This window comes from Erythrolamprus reginae, chromosome 2 (assembly GCF_031021105.1).
Source record: "Erythrolamprus reginae isolate rEryReg1 chromosome 2, rEryReg1.hap1, whole genome shotgun sequence".
Lineage (NCBI taxonomy): Eukaryota > Metazoa > Chordata > Lepidosauria > Squamata > Dipsadidae > Erythrolamprus > Erythrolamprus reginae.
This window is the reverse complement of record NC_091951.1, coordinates 72,185,316-72,201,380: the sequence shown is the minus strand read 5'-3', so window position 1 is coordinate 72,201,380 and position 16,065 is coordinate 72,185,316.

Sequence of the window (16,065 nt, the reverse complement as noted above, 5' to 3'; positions counted from 1 at the left end):
ATGCCCAACAGTGGAAAACAGATAAAATACCGGAAGAAAACATAATAATTAAAAAAATACTAGACTGTGCGGAGATGGACAGGCTATCCAAAAGATTAGAGGGAAAAGAAGAATCAGATTACTATAAAACATGGGCAAAATTTTATGATTGGCTAAAAGAAATAAAGAAATAAAAATGTATGCAAAGCAACACGTCAAATAAAAGAATTCAAACATTAATATTATATAAAAGAAGTGTAATTCTCTGATCAAATATCCCAAAAACAAAGTGGGGAAACTTTCATTTCCCAAATGTTGTATATATATATATTTTTATATATGTTTTTTCCTTTGTCTTGTATGTCACATTTGTAAAATAAAAAAGAAGATGACAGTGAGACAGAACAATAGGCCACAAACCCACAGTCACACTCCACTAAAAATTATCCAGAACCAAAGACAAGATACAGAAGGATGAAAGAAAAAAATGTAATTTTCAAAATCAACCGTGCAACAATTGCAACCAATTCTATGTGGGATAAACATCACGTCAACTGAAAACCACAAACATCAGCTGGCAGTCACTCACAATCCCAAATCCCTAATCTCTACCTACATTAACACTGAACAGCACCAATTCGATTGGATTAAAGTTTAGCATCCTCCAAGAAATTCCATAAATAGACACATCAACTACAACCAGCTTTACCCCTGAGAATTCAAATCAACCAACAACAGCGTCAACCTTCAACCAACCCAGGAACACCACCCCTGAACCAGCACTTCACCTCCCAATGACCTTCACCTGATGTGACCTCCCCACCACAGACCCATCACAATACCCTCACATGACATGACCCTCCCATCATAAGATCTACTGAAGCCTAGTAACAAAACATTCAGAAACCAACCCATAAGTTCAGAGAATGAACCTCCATCCTCACAATACATTTCCTACCTGAAGTGATGACTCAAGAAGTAGGAGTTAGTACTTGATCCTAGGAATGGGGAAATAGCCAATCTTTGACCCTAGCAAGTAGAAAAAGCTTTGGATAAAAATTAGAATGACAAAAATCTTTATTTTTGGCCCCTGTTGCCAATAATTTTTAAAATCATTACAAGTTCTGCAGATAAAGAAATAATTTGGCTATTTATTATTGCAGAACATCTGGTCCAGATGCTCAACCCAGTCTAAAAAGGGCCACCAATTCCCAAGCAATTGCCATTAAGAATCATAATATGCAATAAGAGATCTGATGACCACTCAGTCCCTATTGAATTTGTTGAATAAGGGATGTGCAAGTAGTATACTTTTCCAACAGGAGCCACAACTTGAAATATAACAATATAATTGGTAATTACCATTTACCTCTATTTCCAGAATGGTTCCTTTTTTCCATACCACAAATAGCTTATTTACTGGAAGTTTATTAAGATATGGAAAAGTTATATTTATTCACTAATTATCCCCCATTTGCTTGAATATTATATGCACATTGCACATATATATATAAACAGATTCATTTTTTCTGTGCCCAGAGATCTTCAGACGTTTGTTCTCCGCCGGACTCTATGGAATAGGATCTACAAAGAAGAGCATATTGTTGTTAGTAGTGCCCCAGCTTTAGAATACCACCCTAAATACGATAAGTTTGGCTGGTTCTCGAAACAGATGCACCCACTTTAATGAGCTGTTGGCAGATGGCACATTCGTGTTCCCATGTGTTCTGAAGCACCTCTTCAGAATTTATTCCCAAGAACCACACAGTCCTAAGGAAAAGGGATGAAATCTTTCACATTATTTTTTAAAAGCTAACGCCTTTAATGTTTCCTCTTTCATAGTATTGCTTTCTCTCCTTGGCTCATCAAAGTCAATAAATATAAGCGGCACAATTGCCATGATATCCAAACCATGTCTTAATTGGATCCATGGAGCCAGTCTGTTTGCATGGTTGAAATTAGCCAAATTCCTTCGAGGTGCTGATTCAAATTTGTTGCAACCATCTAATGCCAAGGAATCCTCAGCTATACAATGGGATGCACAATTTGTTCTGGCAGCTGAAAATAAAATTTGACTGCCGTGGTTTACAACATACATTCATTCAAGTTTATTTGGCACTTGTGATTACAAACACAGATCTTTCTATGTCCTGACAGTCATCGGATATTTTTCATAACCACGACTAAGGCTGTGAGAAAAGTGTCTTTGTTACGTTTCTGCAAAAATGTAACCTGCCTCATGCAAGGAAAATGTGTTATATAGTATGAGTGATTTTATAGCTAATGCATATCCCACATGGGCCAGTTTTCCGCCTTTAAGAACTGTATATAATTTTCTGTTCATACTGAAAATGACCCCTTGTAGATTTTAAAAATAAATAAATAAAAGAGTTACTGCAGTATTTTAATAGATAGGATAGGGTAGGGTAGGGTAGAAGAGGAGAGGATAGGGAAGGGAAGGGTAGGGTAGAACAGAATAAATAGGAAAAAATAGAATAGAATAGAATGGAATGGAATGGAATGGAATGGAATGGAACGGAACGGAACAGAACAGAACAGAACAGAATAGAATAATTTATTGCCCAAGTGTAATTGGACACACAAGGAATTTGTCTTAGGTATATTATTATTATTATTATTATTATTATTATTATTATTATTATTATTATTATTATTATTATTATTATTACTTGTATGCCACCCCTCTCCAGGAACCTGGGACGGCTCACAACATACAATACAAAACAATATATATACAAATTTAATAGTTAAAACTATAAACTAAAACACCCATTAATTTAAAAAACAGTCACTTTACTCAATCATACCCACACATAATATTAATGGTCAGAAAAATGGGGGGGGGTATATACTAGCTGTCCCACACCTGGCGACATAGATGGGTCTAAAGGCTTTTGTGGAAGGCGAGGTGGGGAGGAGTACAAATATCTGGGGGCAGCTGATTCTAGAGGGCTAGGGCTGCCACAGAGAAGGCTCTTCCCCAGGCCCCGCAAAACAACATTGTCTGGTTGACGGGACCTGGAGAAGGCCAACTCTGTGGGACCTGATTGGTCACTGGGATTTGTGCGGCAGAAGGCGGTCCCGTAAGTAATCTGGTCCGATGCCATGTAGGGCTTTATAGGTCATCACCAACACTTTGAATTGTGTCTGGAAACCAATCGGCAGCCAATGCTGGCCGCAGCGTACCTAAGGAGAATATTTGACATACTGAATTAATTATATCCAGACACTCCTGTCAGCTTGTGCTGTACATTTTGTTTGGAAGTAAGATGAAGTGGGGGAAAAAGTGTTTTTAAAATATATTTCCTCTCCCCCTTCATTGATCTCATTGAGAGAAATTTGTGGTGATGTTCTTCATATTAAAATCTGGCCCCACCAGATGAGGTATGAAATGGTACCTACTGCCATCAAAACTCTAGACAAAGTGGCATCAATTCTTTCTTTTGTCTTAAACTGCTTAAACTCACATTAAATAAAATTGTTTATTAAATGAAACTGCCATGCATTTATTATTTTATTTATTTATTATTTAGATTTGTATGCCGCCCTTCTCCGAAGACTCGGGGCGGCTCACAACAAGATAGAACAAATCATAAATAATCCAAATAACTTTAAAATATTAACGATTTAAAAGAACCCCATATACTAACAGACACACACACAAGCATACCATGTATAAATTGAACATGCCCAGGGAGGTGTTTCAATTCCCCCATGCCTGACGGCAAAGGTGGGTTTTAAGGAGTTTACGGAAGGCAGGAAGAGTAGGGGCAGTTCTAATCCCTGGGGGGAGTTGGTTCCAGAGAGCCGGTGCCGCCACAGAGAAGGCTCTTCCCCTGGGGCCCGCCAACCGACATTGTTTAGTTGACGGGACCCAGAGAAGGCCCACTCATGCATGTTCATTTGTTCATTCAGATGAAATGTTACATTACCATGTATGCAATGATCTTTAAGTTAGTGCCTTGCATATATGTTGGATTATAACTCAAGTAATCATTATTGTATAGGCCAGTGATGGTGAATCTATGGCACGGGTGCCCCAGGTGGCACACAGAGCCATATCTGCTGGTACATGAGCTGTTGCCCTAGCTCAGCTCCAGCATGTATGTGTACACTGGCCAGCTGATTTTTGGCTCACCTAGAGGCTCTGAGAGGGCATTTTCGGCTTCCAGAGGGCCTCCGGGGGGATGTGGGAGGGCGTCTTTGTCCTCCTCAGGTTCCAGGGAACTCTCTGGAGCGTGGGGGAGCATGAAAAACGGGCCTACCAGGCCCACCTGAAGTTGGAAAATGGGCTGTTTCTGGCCTACAGAGGGCCTCTGGGGGGGACAGGGTAGGCGATTTTTGCCCTCCCCAGGCATTGAATTATGACTGTGGGCACTCGTGTGGGTTCGATAGTGTGTGCTCACGCACTTTTCGCACCCAAAGGAAAAAAGATTCGCCATTTCTGGTGTAGACTAAGAATTTGGAGACCTGTTATGCAAGCAATGGGCAGAACATATGAATTTCGTGATAATACAGGTAGTCCTCGATTTATGATTACAATTTATGTTGTTAAGTGAGATACTTGTTAAAGTGAATTTTGCCTCATTTTACTTTCCAAACCCAGTTGTTGATAAGTTAATAACTTGTTTGTTAAGTGAATCTGGCTTCCTCAATTTTGCTTGTCAGAATGTTGCAGATCTTAGGACACATCAGGTGGCATATGGAGCTATATTTGTGGGCATGCAAGCTGTTTTTATTATTATTATTATTTATTAGATTTATATGCCGCCCTAGCTCAGCTCCAGCACGCATGTGTGTGCCAGCCAGCTGACTTTTGGCTTGCATGGAGGCTCTGGGAGGGCACTTTCAGCTTTTGGAGGGCCTCTGAGGGAAGCCTCTGGAGCCTGGGGAGAGAAAAAACAGACCTAACGGTCTGGTTCCACCCGTAACCAGAAATTGGGGAATGGGCCATTTCCAGCCTCCAGACGGCCTCCAGACGGCCTCCAGAGGGCAGGGTGTCAATTTTCATCCTCCCCAGGCATTGAATTATGGTTGTGGGCACTCATGAATGCACACGTGGTTTCGGCACCCAAGGAAAAAAAGGATCGAGGCCACTATGAATTTAAATCTGCCTATTTTCAAGAGAACCATCCTGGTAAGGAAGAGACCAACCCATTGCCTGACATCTAACAGATGAGGTTAGAGAAGGGGTTTGCTTTGCTGTTTGTTTGACTGTCTTTTAGGGGCAAGGAAACTCCCAAGGAAACACCAGGTGGGTCCAGTTTTATCCACTCACTATGGACAGCCCTATGTGCTCCATTTTCAACCTCCTTGAAAATATCAAATATCAGTAGTGCATTGCACCAGATGCAGAGTAAGAATATGGAGACAGAGCTGGATTTAACTTGGGTCACTTTATTAATTAAATATAACTTTAATTAAATAAACAAACAATAAATGGGACCTGCAGAGGTCAACTTTTGGGGCGGAAATGATGTCATAAAAACATCCTGGGCAACTATGAGCATAGCTCCTTGCTGATCCAGGTGAAGGGGACATGCCTTCACCTGGATCCTAGCCATGCCAAGCATTTGGGAGGTCTCGCCATCCAATCCCTGATAGGCAATTGGGTGGGGCGAGACCCAGGGACATCCTTTCCCCAATCACTCAGGCCGGTGCTGACACCATGAGCTCTTGGATAAAGTCTGCCCATCATCTCCAAAGATGCCCAAATGAGAATACGCAGTTGTTAATCACTGCCCAGTTTCCACCCGTAACCTGCCTACCCAGTGACCAAAGGTAGCCAAATGACCAAATCAAAGTAAACACGAAGCACCCCCTAATCACCCATCCTGCTCTGCAGTGTGGAACAGGCAAAAAAATGGTCACTGCTAAAATGCCGTGACCACCAAAAATTCCTATTCAGCACCCTACAGCAACCCCCAAAAGGCACACTGAAAGATAAGGAGGGCAGGTGAGTGTTCGCTGATCGGCTGCCGGGGCAAAAAGGAGGGCCCGAAGCTGGCGCAGCTCTTTTTATAGGGCTGGCCTGGCCCACCCCCAACAGCATTATCAGTCGGTGCCTGACGCCGGCGTGGCGATGTCACGAGATCCTGGCCCCAAAATGGCGGCTACGCCGGGAGCCATGTTCCCCGGCCCCGGCGCAAATCCCAGCTGACCGGTAAGTCGTCCAGCAGGCCAATCTTTTTACACCCAAAAGTAAAGATGAAAATAATGGCCCGTCCTTAATCTGCTACAAAGAAGAGCACAAATATTTATTATTTGTGAGGGGGAGATTAAGGCCTTTTTTTGTTTTGGAGCTAAGAATGTTAATAGGAGCAGGGGGCCAAAAAAATGCAAGATGTTTCTATTCCCATTCTTAAACCTCATCCAAATCTTTAAAAAAAAATATAATAGTCAGGTTTACGAGACTTGAATAGGAGTTGTTTTGCTTCCCAAGTCCCTCATTCTTACTCACATTCTTAAAACTGTGAGAAAATGGGAAAATGAACTGAAAAATATTGCAGCCTGCTTCCTTCAATAGATAGCACTTCATCGCTATAGTTTCCTACGGCCTACAACTCCTTACCATTTTGGCCTCATTCTAACCAGCCCTACCAATTGCCCCGTCCCTCTACTAAACAATTACCTGTAAATATGAGCTCCAGGTAGAAATCATTCTAGCCAAATAAAGACCAACAATTTCTCTCCTTTCTTATCTTGAAGAATTCAGTTCATAGCAACCAGGGTGTAATCTGCCCGTGACTGGGTGGCTACAGAAAGCTGCTTTCATCTCAAATCATGTTGCCACCATGACTGGAAAACCAGCTCAGGTTTCTGACTGCTCTTCATGTTAGGCTCTGGATGACCCAGGATAGATCCATCATGACTGTCATGGTGGCCATGAACTCTTAAGGATCTCAGACTTGTACTTGGAGAAGGCAGATTGAAATTCCCCCAGGATCATAAGTCTGAAGAAATTCACTGCCAATTCTGAAACAGAGATCAGTTTCTAAGTCAGGAGGATTACTATGCAGCAAGGAGACTGGTACAGTAGCACAATATCACCACAATATTCTAAAACCCAACTTAAGGAACAAGGCCTCACATCCAACAACCTGTAGACAGTACTCCTGAAAGCAATAGCAATAGCCTTTGGACTTATATACTGCTTTGTATTTAGAATGCTTTATAGCATTCTCTAAGTCAGTGATTTTCAACCTTTTTTGAGCCGCGGCACATTTTTTACATTTACAAAATCCTGGGGCACACCACCAACCAAAAGGACAGAAAACGACACTCTAAGACACTCTCCTCTCTTTTTCCATCCCTGTCTCCTCCCCCTCTTGTGTGTGTGTGTGTATACATACTCTTGAACCATTTCCAAAAACAGGTGAGGGCTGGGGGGTTTTCTCTCTTATTTTTTGGGTGCTTTTTATCATATGTTTTAAATCAAGAGTCACTTCTCTCTCTCTCTCTCTCTCTCTCTCTCTCTCTCGTTTCTCTCTCTTTCCTCTAATTCTCTGTCTCAATCATTTCCTCATTTCTCCTTTTTCCTCCCCTCTTTGCTCATTTCTCTCTCTCTCCCTTCCTCTCCCTTTTTCTCTCTCTCTCTTGCTTGCTTTCTATTTCTCTCTTGCTTTTCTCTCTCTCTCTTGCTTTCTCTCTTTCTCTCTCTCTCTTGCTTTCTCTCTCTCTCTTTCTCACCCTCACTCTTTCTTTCTCGCTCTTTCTCTCTCTCTTTCTCTTTCTCTCTTTCTCTCACTCTTTCTTTCTCTCTCTCACTCTTTCTTTCTCTCTCTCACTCTCTCTCTCTCTCTCAGGAAAAAGTTGTGAGACCAGAACCTGAGCTTCCTTCTTCGCGGCACACCTGACCGTGTCTCGCGGCACACTAGTGTGCCACGGCACACTGGTTGAAAAACACTGCTCTAAGTGGTTTACAGAGTCAGCATATTGCCACAACAATCCGGATCCTCATTTTTACCAACCTCAGAAGGACAGAAGGCTGAATCAACCTGGAGTCAGTCAGGATTGAACTGTTAGCAGTAGGCAGAATCAGGCAGCAATACTGCATTCTAACCTCTGTACCACCATGGCTCCGTAAGAGCCTTTAAGAGACTTCCAGATTTGTTTTGTTTAAATCCAGTATCTATTTTACAGAAATGTGAATTGTTTTTGATGTCAATGCATTTTGTTTTATAATCATAACATATATAGATATTATTGGAGGAAAGTTTATTTTTATTTGCAGAGATCTGTGTGGCCTGTCGAACGAGATATTGAGAGACCCAATAGAGGTGATCAGGAATATTATATGTACGCAGAACAATGGTCTTTAAAACAACAGTCAATCAAATGGGCAATCAAGTGACCAATTCACTTTAATTCAATGATCTGACAGCAACTGCATGGCGCGTGAAATTATTCAATTACAGGGCTATTGAACTGGAAGTGATAATACAATAGAATGCGCTAGAATCAGTTCACGCCTGGTGTAATTGCACCAAGAACGAAGACTGTCCATTATGTCAGCAGGATCACAAATGTCTTTGTCTAAGGGTCACTGGGAGAGTCAATCATACCCCCTGGCTTGTGGAATGAATTTATACTCTCATTCATTTTCTTGTACCTTGGTAATAGGATGGAAGATGTCTGCAGAAAGCAGAACTGATATTATTACCTAGCACTGCATTGTCAATTATTCTTGAATCTGGAGACCTCGGGGGAAAAGTATCATAGCCCTTTATTTTTTTAATGCCAGGCATATTGGCATTAAATTGGCTACATTGCAGAATTGCTGTTGCCTTTATACTTTACTAGTGCGCGCGCGCACACACACACACATCTCCAAAAGAAATGGACTATTTGTTCCATGGCTAGTTCTCATACTTAGTTCTATGCATTTCCCCTTAAATCATGGACAGCTTGTATTCATGCATCAAAAGATAGTCATATCAATTTGCACGAATGTGCAAAGACTGCCCCACCCAAGCCCACCTGCCCCACTTTTGCCCCTAGATTCCAGTTTTACTTCATCGAATAAACTCTGGAATAAGTACAGCTCCAGACTTTGACAAAGCAAGGTTCTGTAATTACAAGGGAAGGTTTTTAACTGACACATTTTTAAAAGAACAAGCTGAGCTCCTTTTCAGATCCAGGACTAACTGAATGAGCCACGAACACAATTTCCACTGCTCAAAAAAATAAAGGGAACACTCAAATAACATATCCTAGATCTGAATGAATGAAATATGCTCATTGAATACTTTGTTCTATACAAAGTTGAATGTGTTGACAACAAAATGAAATTGATTGTCAATCTGCTTCCAAAGTAGACAGTTTTATTTCACAGAAGTTTGATTTACTTGGAGTTATATTGTTTTGTTTAAGTGCTCCTTTATTTTTTTGAGCAGTATATATGGAGACTGTTCTAATTATAGTTAAGTTTGGCATCGAGCTATAAAGTAAGAACCAGTCTCCGGAGAGGGAAGGCATACAAATCCAATAAATAAATAAATAAATTTTACCGAATTAGCGAATGAACAGAAACATAGAAATGGTCAGAATAAGTCTTAAGGGATGTTGGGTAAAAGCTGAAAGCTTGCATTCAGCATGACATGGGACAAGAACCAAGAGATGGAAGATGAGTGGTCTAGAATATAAAAAACTATACAAAGTCCAGTGAGAAAATTACCAGGTTCTGGAAATAGTCTGGTTAGCTCATGCGCAAAGGAATGGAGCCAATCAGATATAAGAAGGCTTGCTTCTAAACCACACAATTTCCTTGTAAGCAGGATGCTAGTCCCTCAATAAATGAGATACTACAATGACACAAGGAACTATCCGAGAACATTGCTGATAGGAAAACCTGAAGTAGCAGAGCTACTTCCTTGTCTTGGACAACAAATAAGGACAGGACAACATCTGTCTAAGTGGAAAGACATTTCAAAGAAAGATATTAAAACAAGCAATTGGGGACAACTAACAAGTGAACATCGAAGTATCAAAGCAACTGAGTTCACTCCTCCGCCCTCCCTTTCCCCTACAAGGCATTTTGACTGTGGAAATATGAAGAGAGAACATCAATAACGAATCCATAGCAAGCAATCTTCTATATAATTAATAATGGATTCATGGAACCATAAATCTGTAAAGGACAATTTGATGCACTGAGAGATACTAAGAATTTTCTATCTTGTAACAATAAAATAGTGTTTGCTATGCTTAGTTTTTGAATAATCTTTACCTTGCCCAATAACAGTATCTTCTCCTATCAATCATACAGTTTCAAACTTAATCACTTTGGCTTGTTTTAGGAATAAAATCAATTCAGTGAAAGTGGCAAACCCTCTCTAAGTGAATAACTCGATGCCTAAAGAGGGAAATCAGGTTACATGAACCAGAACAAGTCAGCTCTGAGGGGGGAAAAAACAATTTTAAAAACTTTTCTGAAACTGAAGAGAGTTTGATTTACTCCAGAAAGCGAGTCCTGGTAGTATCTTCAAGTTAAAAATTTCTTCTTTGGACTATTGCTGCTGCTGATGAGATTGCTGCTTCCAAATTCAAACTAGAGATTTTGGAGGAATCCATTGAGATTCCAAAGGCAGTAAGCCATTTTTAAGAAGTTGAAAGGATTTAATGAAATTGATATTCATCATTTATGTGACCTTTGGAAGATGAGCTCAAAGGTCCTATTCCTATAAATCAGTCAGAGCTTCCTTTAAAGAATGTAAAATAAGTCTCTGTTTGTCTTAAAATGAGCTTTCTATAACTGGAAAAATATTTCATAGAATAATACAGTTGGAAAGAAAAATGTAAACCATTTAGTCTAATATCTTGTGTTGGAATCCAAACTAAGGTATCCCCAGTTGGAGGCAGTTTATCTTCTGCTTAAACAGATCTAGTTAAAACAACAACTGACATTTTGCTAGATAAATGATTCCATTGTTGAATTGCTTACTATTAAACTTTTTTTAAAAATTAGAAACTTCCAGTATCCTGTATTTATTATTTGCTTCATATATATTCTGAGAAGAAAATCAGTAGTTTGCGACTTATGATTGGTCGGTTAATGGGTGTTCAAAGTTATGAGGGATTCTATGTTACAAATATGATACAACATTTACATTAAAGACCTAAAAGGAGAAAAATAACATGTACAAACAAACATGACAAAAACATTTGACTAATGCTACAAACCTTCTGTAATACTTGGTATCTTCATAGATTTCAAGTCTGAGGATGTACTGTATTTCTGAAGAACATCTGTATTGTTAATACACTAAGATTGGGTTACAGTTGTTTTAAAAATGTGATAATATCAACTTTAAACCATGTAAATCTCTCTCTCTCTCTCTCTCTCTCTCTCTCTGTGTATTTGTGTGTTGTGGCATGTGGAGCCATATCTGATGTCACACGAGGTGTCTGAGTTTTGATCACGTGACCATGCTGCAATAGTTGTAAGTGTGAAAAACAGTCGTAAGTCATTTTTTTCAGTGCCATTGTAACTTTAAACCAGGGGTCTTCAAACTTGGCAACTTTAAGACTTGTGGACTTCAGCTATCCTGGCTGGAGAATTCTGGGAGTTGAAGTCCACAAGTCTTAAAGTTGCCAAGTTTGAGGACCCCTGCTTTAAACAGTCACTAAGTGAATTGTTTTAAGTCAAAGTCTGCCTGTATAATATAATATAAAATATGACTTTGGGATTTTGTACCTCTAGGGTCTGTTGACTTGTCATCTTTGGTTCTGGATGGGCCTGCAATAACAATAGCACTTAGACTTATATATGCTTTATAGTGCTTTACAGCCCTCTCTAACCAGTTTAGAGAGGGCTGTAAAGAGGGCTGACCCAACAATTTGGGTCTTTATTTTACCGTCCTCGGAAGGACAAAAGGCTGAGTCAACCTTGAGCTGGTCAGGATCAAACTCCTGGCAGTGAGTGGTGAATTAGTCTGCAATACTGCATTCTAACCACTGCACCACTATGTCTCTTGCATTAGGGGTTAAGCTTTCCCGGACTGAGCTTGTGTGTAAGTTAAATACACAGGGTTCACAGGGTTCCTGATTGATGAATAAGTGGCAGTCATGACTAAAGGGTCCTTGCACAGATTTGTCTTGTATGTCAATAGAATCCTTTCCTGTACCAGGAAGTCTTGCTCATCAGTGAACTCCAATTAGATGTTCAGCAGCCATTCATTATCTAATCAAGCAACAACGAATCAAATCACACTATCCTTCCTGTAAACTGTGCAGAAGGCAATGCCTACTTCCCTGTTCCAAAGTTGATTTCTTTCTTAGGGGTTAGTTAGGTAAAATTTTTCATACCGACTTTAGCATAACCCATGCTCGTTTCATTTTATTCAGATGAGGTCAGTGGTGGCGCCCCAGAGCTCCGTTCCCGTTGGGCCCCACTGATTGCGCAATTCGTACACGACGACTCTAGTGCTGTCTTTAGAAACATAGAAATATATTTGACAGCAGAAAAAGACCTCATGGTCCATCTAGTCTGCCCTTATACTATTTTCTGTATTTTATCTTAGGATGGATGGATGTTTATCCCAGGCATGTTTGAATTCAGTTTTTATCTACCATGTTTGCTGGAAGTTTGTTCCAAGGATCTACTACTCTTTCAGTAAAATAATATTTTCTCATGTTGCTTTTGATATTTCCCCCAACTAACCTCAGATTGTACCCCCTTGTTCTTGTGTTGACTTTCCTATTGAAAACACTTCCCTCTTGGACCTTATTTAACCCTTTAACATATTTAAACGTTTCGATCATGTCTCCCCCTTCCCTTCTGTCCTCCAGACTATACAGATTGAGTTCATTAAGTCTTTCCTGATACGTTTTACCGGGCCATTGCGCAGTGCCATATTTTTTTTGAATTTTTGAATTTCTTTTGCTTCCTGCACATGTATAGAAGCAAAATCTCACGAGGGCACGCTTGTGCATGTGTGATTTTGGTGATTTGTTTTGCTTCCGTGCATGCTCAGAAGTAAAACTTTTCCCAAATCATGCACGAACAAGAATCCGCTCTTGAGATTTTGGTGGGGGTTTTTGCTTCCTGTGCATGCGTGGAATCAAAATCATGTGAGGGGACACCCGCGAGAGGGTAGTGTGCACATGCTAGCGCAAATCATCATGATACGCCTGCAGCGCATCAGTAGGAAGATAAGAGCAACCCACCCCTGCATGAAGTTCTCGTCATTGCCATCAGACATAAATGAACCCAAATTCTTTTTATTCAAGAAACTGTCCCCCCAAGGACATGCACTCCAAGCTCTTGACATGCATTGTCCATACCTAAAAAGTAAAAACAAACAAAACAAAATCTGATCATACTTCTCCTGCAAACTGGCTTAGGTGATGGTTTAGGGAACATCGCTTGTAATAAACTAATTAAGCACAGTAAATTACTGGATAAGTCTGTCTTGTAAGCTCTGGATCAAAGATAGCATTCAGTGAACAAGCTAAAATGACTATTCAAAATGGCCGCCTCTTAAAAACCCTGGGACTTTGGGATTCTTGCTCAATCAGCAAAAATTTGAATTATTGCATGATCACATGCTTCCTATGGAAGGGCAAGCCCACAGGAGGACAGGGCTCCTGCATCTTTCCTAATTGCAAAAGAGATGTGGGGACAATGACAATAGCATCTGCTCGATTTTCTATTCTGGAAAGTAAGTGTTTCCACCCTGAAAACTGGGCCATATGCTAGGTCACTTAAGCCTCCTCAATCCCACTGGGTTATTGGTAATTTATGCCAAGAAAAAAAATCTACTTAATTATTTCTCTGCTTGTATGTCCTACTCCCCCTATATCTTTGAACGCTGTTTTTGTTTATACGTTTAATTTTGATTTTGTATACTCTTATCACCGACCTCCTTAGCACACAGTGCCATTCCATTCTAAGGGCACTTTAAATTTAGTAGCAAGGAAAAGAAGTGTGTTGGATTACAAAGTCTACCCCTCCTGCTCCAAAACAATCAGAAACAGGAAAAGGCAATCAAAAGGGCCTTTAATGACTTATAGAGCTATTGTTTACTGGATTGGAGGGAGATACTCAGTGCCCAAATCTTCAGGACCTCTATGACCCTGCACTGCCTCTTGGTGGCAAAATATTTGCTTGAAATTGCGTCAAGACCACACAATGTGTGTGTTCCAGGAGGCCAACCCAAGGGGAGGGGAAGTGGAGAAAAATAATGGAAACTCCCTGAATCTCCAAAACAACATCTTTAAAAACTCAGCATTACGGGGCCCTTTTCTTGAGAAAACAAAAAGGTAAATAACAGCTGTATTTACACGCTGAGTTTTAAGTAGAAAGTAAAACAGACTTGCTATACGGCACAGAACTAAAAATATTTTTAACCTTTGTTCTACTCTCATCCTGGCACAAACTGTACAAACCCTCAAGTGGCTGCATAGTTCATCCAAAAAGTGGATTCTAATTTCCAACATAGGAAATGAGCAAACAGTGGTGGATATCGGCCTCTCACCCATAAACAGAGGCAGCACTTCTGAGCACGAACAAAACAGTCATTCCTTGGTAGGGAACTTTATGACTTCTCAAGTCAAAAATCCTGCTGCATGGATATTTTTGCTTAATTAATAAGAATGAGATCAAAGTTATTCTTTTTTATAGTCGGACTAGATGTCTTTAATGGAAATTAGGGAAGTTACAAAAAGCAAACATTGAGCCTAGAACGTATCATGACCTTTAAAGTGTTAGTCATAACCTTTAAAGCCCTACATGGCATTGGACCAGATTACCTCCGGAACCGCCTGCTACCGCACAAATCCCAGCGACTGATAATGTCCCACAGAGTTGGCCTTCTCTGGGTCCCGTCGACTAAACAATGTCGGTTGGCGGGCCCCAGGGGAAGAGCCTTCTCTGTGGCGGCCCCGGCCCTCTGGAACCAACTCCCCCCGGAGATTAGAACTGCCCCCACCCTCCCTGTCTTTCGTAAACTACTCAAGACTCACTTATGCCGCCAGGCATGGGGAGTTAAAATATTCCTTCCCCCCAGGCCATTACAAGTTATGCATGGTATGTTTGTGTGTATGTTTGGTTTTATAATAAGGGTTTTTAGTTGTTTTATTAATTGGATTGTTACATGCTGTTTTTATCATTGTTGTTAGCCGCCCCGAGTCTGCGAAGAGGGGCGGCATACAAATCCAATAAATAAATAAATAAATCAGTCAATGTTAAGTTCTGCATTGATAAATAAAATTAATATATTTAGTTTAGAATGTTCTAACCTCTAATGAAATTAAGAACATACAGACAGCTTAGAGTGATTCTTGTCATCTGCACCTCTATAACTGTCACGTTTGATTCTGCAATCCAACAAGACAGACACAGACTTCAGAGGATAATTAGAACTGCAGGGGGGAAAAAACCCCAATTGCTACCAATCTGTTTTTCATTGAGGCGCTGTACACTGCACGAGTCAAATAGACAACTCTGAAAATATAAAATATACCCCTCACATCCTGGACATAAATTGTTTCAACTCCTACCCTCAAAATGACGCTATAGAGCACTGCACACCAGAACAACAAGATACAAGGACAGTTTTTTCCCAAATGCCATCTCTCCGCTAAACAAATAATCCCCTCAGCACTGTGAAATTATTTACTAAGTCTGCACTACTATTAATCTTCTCATCACTCCCATCACCCATCTCCTCCCACTAATATGACTGTAACTTTGTTGCTTGTATCCTTAAGATTTACATTGACTGGCCAACAAAAATATAAAAAGGATACTTTTTTCTTAATTACACATATTTTGACAGCGGCTAGGATAGTATACGCACAAAATTGGAAGGGAGAAGATATCCCCAAGGAAGATGGTGTTATAAGGAAAATTATAGAATGCGCTGAAATGGATATGATGGCAAGGCGGCTAAATAATCAAGAAGAATCAGATTTTTACAATATTTGGAATAAAGTTTATGCATGGTTAAACAACAACAACAACAAAAAAAGACCTGAAAGTATGTAAATGTATTAAAATAGTTTATTTTTCTATAATTATAGGTATTAATGGTTAAATTACATAAAAACAAAAATTCTTCTTTT